This window comes from Macaca mulatta, chromosome 13 (assembly GCF_049350105.2).
Source record: "Macaca mulatta isolate MMU2019108-1 chromosome 13, T2T-MMU8v2.0, whole genome shotgun sequence".
Classification (NCBI taxonomy): Eukaryota; Metazoa; Chordata; class Mammalia; order Primates; family Cercopithecidae; genus Macaca; species Macaca mulatta.
This window is the reverse complement of record NC_133418.1, coordinates 20,761,257-20,773,571: the sequence shown is the minus strand read 5'-3', so window position 1 is coordinate 20,773,571 and position 12,315 is coordinate 20,761,257. Positions and strand designations below refer to the sequence as shown.

The window sequence follows — 12,315 nt, the reverse complement described above, 5'->3', positions numbered from 1 at the left end:
ATATTTTTGAATATTTAACCCACTAACTTGCTAGGAGCTTCGTTTCTGACTTTGTAAATAGACTCTGGGGAGGTCAAGGTGTGGCCCAGCTGGCCGCGTCCTCTGTCCCTCTGCAAATAGCTCAGCCTTCCTGGCAGACTGGCTGACCCCTGCCCACCCTCTTCTGGCTGCTTGGAACTCCTGACTGGGGAGGGTGACCCTCCCTGGGAATACAAGCTAGTAATGCCCTTTCTGCCAGGCCCTGGGAGCATGACTGGCTGGACCTACAGTTCTTCCCACTGCTTCTGCCTGCTCCTCTGCAGCGTTGGGCGCCTGCTGGTGACCCAGTGTCTCCCATCCTAGGTGGTCTTCTATGTCGTTGCCATCGTCAGGATGGGAGTGTTCCATGGCAAAGTTCAATCCTTTGATCCGAATTTCGCTGCTCCTGACGCCCTGGTTTGTGGAACTGAGCCTTACAGGACTCTGCGTTTGCCTGAAGCAGGTACTGCAAGAACAACTTCAGTGACTCGGCCTCTGCATTCACTGTGCTGACGGAGCTCACAGTGGTTCACCAGTGGCACAGTGTCCTTTCTGAGAAGGTGGAGATCCATGGGATGGTCTGCACCCTGGGGTGAGGTAGAAAAGGTGGAAAGTAAATCCTCAGAAGAGGATTATCTGTTGGCCTCTTGGAGTTCAGGGGACCCATGGAGTTTCTCAAAGGTCTGGTTCCTTAACTTCCTACTCCTTCCAGATGGCTTTGCCCTGGTGACCCACCAGGCTTGCAGCTGTACTTCATCTTGTTCCACATAGTGGTCGTCATCCTCATTGTTAAGCGAGTTTCCGCCAGCCGCGTTGGGAATTTTGGATCTCCTTTTTCAGCACACCTAAGGGACCGCCCCTCTTCTCCTGTCCCACCCTGGTATAGGTTGGGTGGGTGGCATCTTCCCAATGGGTGCTAAGCTCTTGGAGGGAAGGGTCTTCTTTCTGTCCATATCTGTGTTCCCTGCGGTGTCACCAGCATGTGGCACATCTGTATATAACATACGTTTCGGAGCCTTCCAAGTAGTGTGGACCAGAAGGGAACTGAGGCCTGGCTTGTCTACCTACCCTTCCCCACTAAGATTGAATCATCTCTGAAACATGCCCCCTGAGTTGCTGTCCAGCTTCCACTGAAATCCAGCTAACCAATGGGACTCCGAAGAGCCAAAGGGGTCAGCTCCCTTGTCATCCTGCTCTGGTAGTTAGCACATCCACAGGTAGAGGGAAAATGAGCCCCCAGGTGACTTCTAGTAGAAGGGACTCCTGGTGAGTTCTAGTGGAAGGGAAATGTGTCCCCAGGTGAAATATTTTTGTTGTTGTTTTGGTTTGGTTTTTTGAGACAGAGTCTCACTCTGTCACCCAGGCTGGAGTACATTTGTAGGATCTCTGCTCACTGCAATCTTCGCCTCCTGGGTTCAAGCGTTTCTCCTGCTTCAGCCTCCCCAGTAGCTGGAATTACAGGAGCCCGCCACCAAGCCCGGCTAATTTTTGTATTTTTAGTAGAGACAGTGTTTCACCATGTTGGCCAGGCTGGTCTCGAACTCCTGACCTCAGGTGATCCACCCACCTCAGCCTCCCAAAGTGCTGGGATTACGGGCGTGAGCCACTGCACCTGGCCTCCCCTTATGAATTCTAGTGGCAATGTGCCCCCAGGTGAATTCTAGCGGAAGCCCCATGGTGGGTTCTAGTGGGAGGGGAATGTGCCCCCAGGCAAATTTTACTCACTGATCCCAGTTCTGTCCTTATCTCTTTTCCATGGGAAAACTCAGTAAGCATTTGAAAGCTGCTATGACATGTCCCCTCTCAAAATGACTCTTCTTTCTCTTGTAATCTGTGACTCCAGTGGCCTGCATTTGAGTACCTGTGATCGTTGTGATTCTTTCACATGGCCGTTTTCTGGTCATCAGGATGGTACCCCTCTCAGAGCTGGGGCTGGAGTTCTTAAAAAGGCTGTAATGAGTTCTTTTTAAAAATTTGTATAGAGATGAGGTCTCACTATGTTACCCAGGCTAGTCTCAAACTTCTGGGCTTACGGGAGCCTCCCACCTCTGCCTCCCAAAGTGCTGGAATTACAGATGTGAGCCATTATGTCTGGCCAGATATTTTCTACTGCCCTCCAAAAAGCCTGCGAGTGCTGTGACAGCCCTGGGCTATGTCATCATTACTGTCAAGTCAGGAACATGAAGGCTCTGAGATGTCACCCTGCTGGCAAGCTAACATGTTCATTTGCCAATGCACATACTAACAGGAAACACCGGATCCCGGGCCAGACACAGGCCGGCCTGCTATTCATGGCAAGAGTAGCAGCCCCAGCAACGCTTCATGTCAGTTTCCTGAGCCCTAATTCCACAGGCCAGTGTGGTGAGGACCGGATGGAGTGGCTGTGGTGCAGCACGGGACTCCAAAATCAGGCAACTGATCTCATGTAGGGCTGCTGGTGACCTGCTCATCCTCCTTGCTGAGGGGAGAGAAAAAGGTGGAGGAGTAGAAGGAGGAGGAGAGAGAGAGACTGACTTGATCTTTACTCTGGAATGCAAGCAAATCTCCTGGGAGATAATGTACGGTCTTTATCTTTGCTGCCTTGGACTGTCCGTGGGGAGGGAGCCCTCCCTCTGTGTCACTGTCCTGGAACACCTCCTTAGAGACACATTCCTAAACTGGCTCTAGAGGCCTTTGTGCAGTAGACCCTGACTCCACAGACACCTGAGACTTTCATGGAGAATTGTCTTCCAGCAATTATTTGGCCTAAGGTTCCCCTTCAAATAAACTGTATTTTCTTCCTGATGTTCATTGTTTAATTAGGATGTAGAGGAGGAATGAGTCTCCGGATTGAATGGGAGTTCTGTCCAGTCCTTGGGGCATACTTTGTTGTCATTTCTCCCCATGTCTTGCATTTTCTCTGCAGCAATAGGCTGCCTTTGTACTTGGGCCAAGCGCCCTTTAGAGCCAGGATTCGTTGTCATCTAGACCGTGGCTGTTCAACCTAACCCCCTCCACCTCTTCCTCCTCAGGATTTTCATAGCATTTGTCTCGGAGGCATTCTTTGTGGCATATTCATTAGGAAAAAAAGTGAAGTGGAAACTGCTTTTGAAGAGAAGATTCAAGAGCTCGGAGTGGGAATCCAAGACGGAGTAGAGCATCTCCCTGGGTGACCCTCAGACTTAGAGGTGGGCCACACTCAAAGACCCTGCTGTGTTTAACCTTGTTGGTGCCTGGTGGCACCTAGCCTGGCCCCGTGTGCCTGTTGTCAGGGGTCTCTCTAGGTGAGTGCCCTGGGTGTAGCTGGCCACTGACCACCAGACCATGCCTGGGAGGCCACGTGAGGGACTCTGCCGAGGGACCTGACTGCATTTCTGTTATCTCTTCCTCCTTGAAGGGAAGAAGTACAAGATGGGAAGCTCACTGATCACGTGGACGCCAAGGACTGTGGCCTTCTTGAGGATGATGGACACAACAAAAGAAAAGCCTTGAAAGGACTGTCCTGCAGAATCGCACCAAAAAGTGAGTTTCAATCTAATGCAAAACTAGAATTGATCTTCTAAAATAATATAATTTTAAATCTGTAGCTGTTTTAGAAATTGCATACATCACCATTCTGTCTTACAACATGTGGATATATTTTTGCTGTCTTTTATTGAACCAAAATCTTTAGTTTTGATATACTCATCTGTACCGATTATAGTTTGTCTTTCTAAAAAGATAAAACATATTTCTACATACACATGTTCCAAAACTATTTGATGTTTTATTCTATTATTGTCTTAGTTTTTGCTTTTTATAAGGTATTTAATCCTTTTAGATTGGTTTTGGTGTGATGTGATAAGATCTTTTTTTTTTTTTCCCACAAAATAGTGAACCAGTTTTCCCACAGCATTTAATAAGAAACCTTTTAGTTTACCCACTGATTATTGAAGCGACTTTTATTATATACAAAGTATAATACATAGATGGAAGTTTTAGATTCTGTATTCTTTTCGATCCATGTCTTTGCATTTCCCCAGTTCTTTATTATTTTCACTATTTGATCTTCATAGACATTTTGCTTTGAACCAGTTTTATAATTAATGAAAAAGTTGCCAAAATAATACAAAGAGTTCTCATCTGTCTCTCAACTTTTCCTATTTTTAGTGTCTCACAAAAACATACAATTTTCAAGAACAGGAAATTAACACTAGTACAATATTACTAACTAGACTATCTACCTTACTCAAACTTTTTCTACTTCTTCACCAATGTCCTTTTTATTTTATTTTTAAAAAATTTTTTAAAATTATACTTTAAGTTCCAGGGTACATGTGCACAACGTGCAGGTTTATTACATATGTATACATGTGCCATGTTGGTGTGCTGCACCCATGAACTCGTCAGCACCCATCAACTTGTCATTTACATCAGTTATAACTCCCAATGCCATCCCTCCCCATAATAGGCCCAGTGTGTGATGTTCCCCTTCCCATGTCCAAGTGATCTCAGTGTTCAATTCCCACCTATGAGTGAGAACATGCGGTGTTTGGTTTTCTGTTCTTGCAAAAGTTTGCTGAGAATGATGGTTTCCAGCTGCACCCATGTCCCTACAAAGGAGTTCATGTCCCTACAAAGGACACGAACTCATCCTTTTTTATGGCTGCATAGTATTCCATGGTGTATATGTGCCACATTTTCTTAATCCAGTCTGTCACTGATGGACATTTGGGTTGATTCCAAGTCTTTGCTATTGTGAATAGTGCTGCAATAAACATACATGTGCATGTGTCTTTATAGCAGCATGATTTATAATCCTTTGGGTATATACCCAGTAATGTGATGGCTGAGTCATATGGTATTTCTAGTTCCCGATCCTTGAGGAATCGCCATACTGTTTTCCACAATGGTTGAACTAGTTTACAACCCCACCAACAGTGTAAAAGTGTTCCTATTTCTTCACATCCTCTCCAGCACCTATTTCCTGACTTTTTAATGATTGCCATTCTAACTGGTGTGAGACGGTATCTCATTGTGGTTTTGATTTGCATTTCTCTGATGGCCAGTGATGACGAGCATTTTTTCATGTGTCTGTTGGCTGTATGAATGTCTTTTTTTGAGAAATGTCTGTTCATATCCTTTGCCCACTTTTTGATGGGGTTGTTTGTTTTTTACTTGTAAATTTGTTTGAGTTCTTTGTAGGTTCTGGATATTAGCCCTTTGTCAGATGAATAGATTGCAAAAATTTTCTCCCATTCTGTAGGTTGCCTGTTCACTCTGATGGTAGTTTCTTTTGCTGTGCAGAAGCTCTTTAGTTTAATTAGATACCATTTGTCAATTTTGGCTTTTGTTGCCATTGCTTTTGCTGTTTTAGACATGAAGTCCTTACCCATGCCTATGTCCTGAATGGTATTACCTAGGTTTTCTTCTAGAGTTTTTATGGTATTAGGTCTAACATTTAAGTCTCTAATTCATCTTGAATTAATTTTCATATAAGGAGTAAGGAAAGGATCCAGTTTCAGCTTTCTGCTTATGGCTAGCCAGTTTTCCCAGCACCATTTATTAAATAGGGAATCCTTTCCCCATTTCTTGTTTTTCTCAGGTTTGTCAAAGATCAGATAGCTGTAGATGTGTGGTATTATTTCTGAGGGCTCTGTTCTGTTCCATTGGTCTATATCTCTGTTTTGGTACCAGTACCATGCTGTTTTGGTTACTGTAGCCTTGTAGTATAGTTTGAAGTCAGGTAGTGTGATGCCTCTAGCTTTATTCTTTTGACTTAGGATTGTCTTGGCAATGCGGGCTCTTTTTTGGTTCCATATGAACTGTAAAGCAGTTTTTTCCAATTCTGTAAAGAAAGTCATTGGTAGTTTGATGGGGATGGCATTGAATCTATAAATTACCTTGGGCAGTATGGCCATTTTCACAATATTGATTCTTCCTATCCATGAGCATGGTATGTTCTTCCATTTGTTTGTGTCCTCTTCTATTTCACTGAGCAGTGGTTTGTAGTTCTCCTTGAAGAGGTCCTTTACATCCCTTGTAAGTTGGATTCCTAGGTATTTTATTCTCTTTGAAGCTGTTGTGAGTGGGAGTTCATTCATGATTTGGCTCTCTGTTTGTCTGTTACTGGTGTATAAGAATGCTTGTGATTTTTGCACATTGATTTTGTATGCTGAGACTTTGCTGAAGTTGCTTATCAGCTTAAGGAGATTTTGGGCTGAGACAATGGGGTTTTCTAAATATACAATAATGTCATCTGCAAACAGGGACAATTTGACTTCTTCTTTTCCTAACTGAATACCCTTTATTTCTTTCTCTTGCCTGATTGCCCTAGCCAAAACGTCCACCACTATGTTGAATAGGAGTGGTGAGAGAGGTCATCCCTGTCTTGTGCCAGTTTTCAAAGGGAATGCTTCCAGTTTTTGCCCATTCAGTATGATATTGGCTGTGGGTTTGTCATAAATAGCTCTTATTATTTTGAGATACGTTCCATCAATACCGAATTTATTGAGAGTTTTTAGCATGAAAGGCTGTTGAATTTTGTCAAAGGCCTTTTCTGCATCTATTGAGATAATCATGTGGTTTTTGTTTTTGGTTCTGTTTATATGCTGGATTATGTTTATTGATTTGCATATGTTGAACCAGCCTTGCATCCCAGAGATGAAGCCCACTTGATTATGGTGGATAAGCTTTTTGATGTGCTGCTGGATTCGGTTTGCCAGTATTTTACTGAGGATTTTTGTATCGATGTTCATCAGGGATATTGATCTAAAAGTCTCTTTTTTTGTTGTGTCTCTGCCAGGCTTTGGTATCAGGATGATATTGGCCTCATACAATGAGTTAGGGAGGATTCCCTCTTTTTCTATTGCTTGGAATAGTTTCAGAAGGAATGGTACCAACTCCTCCTTGTACCTCTGGTAGAATTTGGCTGTGAATCTGTCTGGTCCTGAACATTTTTTGGTTGGTAGGCTGTTAATTATTACCTCATTTCAGAGCCTGCTATTGGTGTATTCGGGGATTCAGCTTCTTCCTGGTTTAGTCTTGGGAGAGTGTAAGTGTCCAGGAAATTATCCATGTCTTCTAGGTTTTCTAGTTTATTTGCGTAGAGGTGTTTATGGTATTCTCTGATGGTAGTTTGTATTTCTGTGGGGTCGGTGGTGATATCTCCTTTATCATTTTTTATTGCATCTATTTGATTCTTCTCTCTTTTCTTCTTTATTAGTCTTGCTAGCAGTCTATCAATTTTGTTGATCTTTTCAAAAAACCAGCTCCTGGATTCATTGATTTTTTGGAGGGTTTTTTGTGTCTCTACCTCCTACAGTTCTGCTCTGATCTTAGTTATTTCTTGCCTTCTGCTAGCTTTTGAATATGTTTGCTCTTGCTTCTCTAGTTCTTTTAATTGTGATGTTAGGGTGTCAATTTTAGATCTTTCCAGCTTTCTCTTGTGGGCATTTAGTGCTATAAATTTCCCTCTACACACTGCTTTAAATGTGTCCCAGAGATTCTGGTATGTTGTATCTTTGTTCTCATTGGTTTCAAAGAACATCTTTATTTCTGCCTTCATTTCATTATGTACCCAGGAGTCACTCAGGAGCAGGTTGTTCAGTTTCCATGTAGTTGAGTGGTTTTGATTGAGTTTCTTAGTCCTGAGTTCTAGTTTGATTGCACTGTGGTCTGAGAGACAGTTTGTTATACTTTCTGTTCTTTTACATTTGCTGAGGAGTGCTTTACTTCCAGTTATGTGGTCAATTTTGGAATAAGTGTGATGTGGTGCTGAGAAGAATGTATATTCTGTTGATTTGGGGTGGAGAGTTCTGTAGATGTCTATTAGGTCTGCTTGGTGCAGAGTTGAGTTCAATTCCTGGATATCCTTGTTAACTTTCTGTCTCGTTGATCTGTCTAATGTTGACAGTGCAGTGAAGTCTCCCACTATTATTGTATGGGAGTCTAAGTCTCTTTGTAAGTCTCTAAGGACTTGCTTTATGAATCTGGGTGCTCCTGTATTGGGTGCATATATATTTAGGATAGTTAGCTCTTCCTGTTGAATTGATCCCTTTACCATTATGTAATGGCCTTCTTTGTCTCTTTTGATCTTTGATGGTTTAAAGTCTGTTTTATCAGAGACTAGGATTGCAACCCCTGCGTTTTTTTGTTCTCCATTTGCTTGGTAGATCTTCCTCCATCTGTTTATTTTGAGCCTATGTGTGTCTTTGCATGTGAGATAGGTCTCCTGAATACAGCAAACTGATGGGTCTTGACTCTTTATCCAATTTGCCAGTCTGTGTCTTTTATTTTTTTTTTTTTTTTTTTTTTTTTTTTTTTTTTTGAGACGGAGTCTCGCTCTGTCACCCAGGCTGGAGTGCAGTGGCCGGATCTCAGCTCACTGCAAGCTCCGCCTCCCGGGTTCACGCCATTCTCCTGCCTCAGCCTCCCGAGTAGCTGGGACTACAGGCGCCTGCCACCTCGCCCGACTAAGTTTTTGTATTTTTAGTAGAGACGGGGTTTCACTGTGTTAGCCAGGATGGTCTCGATCTCCTGACCTCGTGATCCGCCCGTCTCGGCCTCCCAAAGTGCTGGGATTACAGGCTTGAGCCACCTCGCCCGGCCTGTGTCTTTTAATTGGAGCATTTAGTCCATTTACATTTAAGGTTAATATTGTTATGTGTGAACTTGATCCTGTCATTGTGATATTAGCTGGTTATTTTTCTCGTTAGTTGATGCAATTTCTTCCTAGCATTGATGGTCTTTACATTTTGGTATGTTTTTGCAATGGCTGGTACCAGTTGTTCCTTTCCATGTTTAGTGCTTCCTTCAGGGTCTCTTGTAGGGCAGGCCTGGTTGTGACAAAATCTCTAAGCATTTGCTTGTCTGTAAAGGATTTTATTTCTCCTTCACTGATGAAACTTAGTTTGGCTGGATATGATATTCTGGGTTGAAAATTCTTTTCTTTAAGAATGTTGAATATTGGCCCTCACTCTCTTCTGGCTTGTAGAGTTACTGCCGAGAGATCTGCCGTTAGTCTGGTGGGCTTCCCTTTGTGGGTAACCCGACCTTTCTTTCTGGCTGCCCTTAACATTTTTTCCTTCATTTCAACTTTGGTGAATCTGACAATTATGAGTCTTGGAGTTGCTCTTCTCGAGGAGTATCTTGTGACATTCTCTGTATTTCCTGAATTTGAATGTTGGCCTGCCTTACTAGGTTGGGGAAGTTCTCCTGGATGATGTCCTGAAGAGTGTTTTCCGACTTGGTTCCATTTTCCGCCTCACTTTCAGGCACACCAATCAGACGTAGATTTGGTCTTTGCACATAATCCCATATTTCTTGGAGGCTTTGTTCATTTCTTTTTCCTCTTTTTTCTCTAGACGTCTCTTCTCGCCTCATTTCATTCATTTGATCTTCAGTCATTGATACTCTTTCTCCCAGTTGATCGAGTTGGTTACTGAAGCTTGTGCATTTGTCACGTATTTCTCGTGTCATGGTTTTTATCTCTGTCAGTTCGTTTATGGCCTTCTCTGCATTGATTATTCTAGTTATCCATTCTTCCATTCTTTTTTCAAGATTTTTAGTTTCTTTGCGCTGGGTACATAGTTCCTCCTTTAGCTCTGAGAAGTTTGATCGGCTGAAGCCTTCTTCTCTCAACTCGTCAAAGTCATTCTCCATCCAGCTTTGATCCGTTGCTGGCAATGAGCTGCGTTCCTTTGGAGGGGGAGATGTGCTCCGATTTTTGGAATTTCCAGCTTTTCTGCCCTGCTTTTTCCCCATCTTTGTGGTTTTATCTGCCTTTGGTCTTTGATGATGGTGACGTACTGATGGGGATTTGGTGTGGGTGTCCTTTCTGTTTGTTAGTTTTCCTTCTAACAGTCAGGACCCTCAGCTGTAGGTCTGTTGGAGATTGCTTGAGGTCTACTCCAGACCCTGTTTGCCTGGGTATCAGTAGCAGAGGCTGCAGAAGATAGAATATTGCTGAAAAACGAGTGTTGCTGTCTGATTCTTGCTCTGGAAGCTTCGTCTCAGGGGTGTACCCAGCTGTGTGAGGTGTGAGGTGTCCGTCTGCACTTAGTGGGTGATGTCTCCCAGTTAAGCTACTCAGGGGTCAGGGACCCACTTGAGCAGGCAGTCTGTCCGTTCTCAGATCTCAGCCTCCATGCTGGGAGATCCACTGCTCTCTTCAAAGCTGTCAGACAGGGTTATTTACATCTGTAGAGGTTTTTACTGCTTTTTGTTTAGCTCTGCCTTGTCCCCAGAGGTGAAGTCTACAGACAGGCAATCCTCCTTTAGCTGTGGTGGGCTCCACCCAGTTCGAGCTTCCCAGGCTGTTTTGTTTACCTACGTAAGCCTCAGCAATGGCGGGCGCCCCTCCCCCAGCCTTGCTGCTGCCTTGCAGTTAGCTCTCAGACTGCTGTGCTAGCAATGAGGAAGGCTCCGTGGGCGTGGGACCCTCCGGGCCAGGTGTGGGATATAATCTCCTGGCGTGCCATTTGCTGAGACCTTTGGTAAAGCACAGTATTAGGGTGGGAGTTACCCGATTTTCCAGGTGTTGTGTGTCTCAGTTTCCCTTGGCTAGGAAAAGGGATTCCCTTCCCCCTTGTGCTTCCCAGGTGAGGGCGATGCCTCGCCCTGCTTCAGCTCTCGCTGGTCGGGCTGCACCAGCTGACCAGCACCGATTGTCCGGCACTCCCCAGTGAGATGAACCCGGTACCTCAGTTGAAATTGCAGACATCACCCGTCTTCTTTGTCACTCGCGTTGGGAGCTAGAGGCTGGAGCTGTTCCTTTTCAGCCATCTTGCTCTGACTCTTTTTCCTATTTTTAATTCTTTTTATTTTGTTTTACCTTTTAAATTTTTTTATGATTAAATGAGACGCAGACACACTTCTTAACCTAGGCCTATACAAGGTCAAGATCATCATTATCACTGGCTTCCACCTGCATAGCTTGTCCCACTGGAAAACCTACAATATCACCAGGCAATAGAAATATTTCACCTCCTTTGTAATCTTATGGGACCACTGTCTTATTGGCTGTCCACTTTTTACTGAAACATCATTGTGCAGCACATGACTGTATTATGTAATATATGTTGCATCCCTTTTTTGGACTTCAAGTGGAAAAGTGCAATTTAATCACGTAGCTTGCATCATGACCTGTTGTTCTATGTGGAGCGCTCACTAGTTTTATTCGCCCCTATGTATCACTGTCATGCATAACTCACATCCTCTTGCCCTCAAAACACTCAGAAGAAGAAACTGTCTTCATCTTTATATTTAAATGTAGGAATGTTAAGATTACAACTTCTTTTCTTTTCTTTTCTCTTTTCCCTCTTTTCTATTTTCTCTCTTTTCCTTTCCTTTCCTTTCCTCTCTTTCTTTTCCTTCTTTCCTCCTTCATTTTTGACAAGAAATAATTGTATATATTATGGGGTACACTGTGATGTTCTGATATATATATATACTTTCTGAAATGATTAAATCAAGCTAATTAATATATTCATCAAATCTATCATTTTACATGGTGTGAACATGTAAAATCTGCTCTTTTAGCAATTTTGAAATGTAAATTACCCTCGTATTCACTGTAGTCACTATGCTGTATAATAAATCTCAAAAACTTATTTATTCTGTCTAGCTGAAATTTTGTACCCTTTGACCGACATCTCCCCATTTCCCTTCTCTACCCTGCCTCTGATAGCCATCATTGTACTCTACTTTTATGAGTTCAACTTCTGTAGATTTTATATATAGGTGAGATCATGGAGTATTTGTGTTTCTGTACCTGGTTTACTTCACTCGGCGTAATGTCGTCCAGGTTTGTCAGTTGATATGGTGTGGCTGTGTCCCTACCCAATTCTCATCTTGAATTGTAGGAGGGACTCAGTGGGAGGTAATTTAATCATAGGCGTGGTTACCCCCATGCTGCTGTTCTAGTAACAGTGAGTGAGTTCTCATGAGATCTAATGGTTTTATAAGGGGCTTTCCCCCTTTTGCCCTGCTCTTCTCCTTCCTGCACCATGTGAAGAAAGGTGTGTTTACTCCCCCTTCCACCACGATTGTAAGTTTCCTTTATAAATTGCCGAGTCTCAGGTATATCTTTATTAGCAGTCTGAGAATGGACTAATACACCCATGTTGTTGTAAATGACAAGAATTTTTTTTCCTTTTAAGGCTGAATAGTATTTCACTGTTTGTGTTACCACATTTTCTTTATCCATTCATTGTTTGTTGGACACTTACGTTGATTCAATGTATTGGCTATTGTGAATAATGCTGCAGTGAACATGGGAGTACAGATACCTTTTTGAAATATTCATTTCAAGTCCTTTGGATATATACTCAGAAGTGG

At 43.1% G+C, this 12,315-nt stretch overlaps 1 pseudogene; it reads left to right on the top strand.

The window, feature by feature from the left end:
* LOC144333641 (uncharacterized) overlaps nt 1–12,315 on the top strand; it is a 39,602-nt pseudogene that overhangs the window by 23,229 nt on the left and 4,058 nt on the right.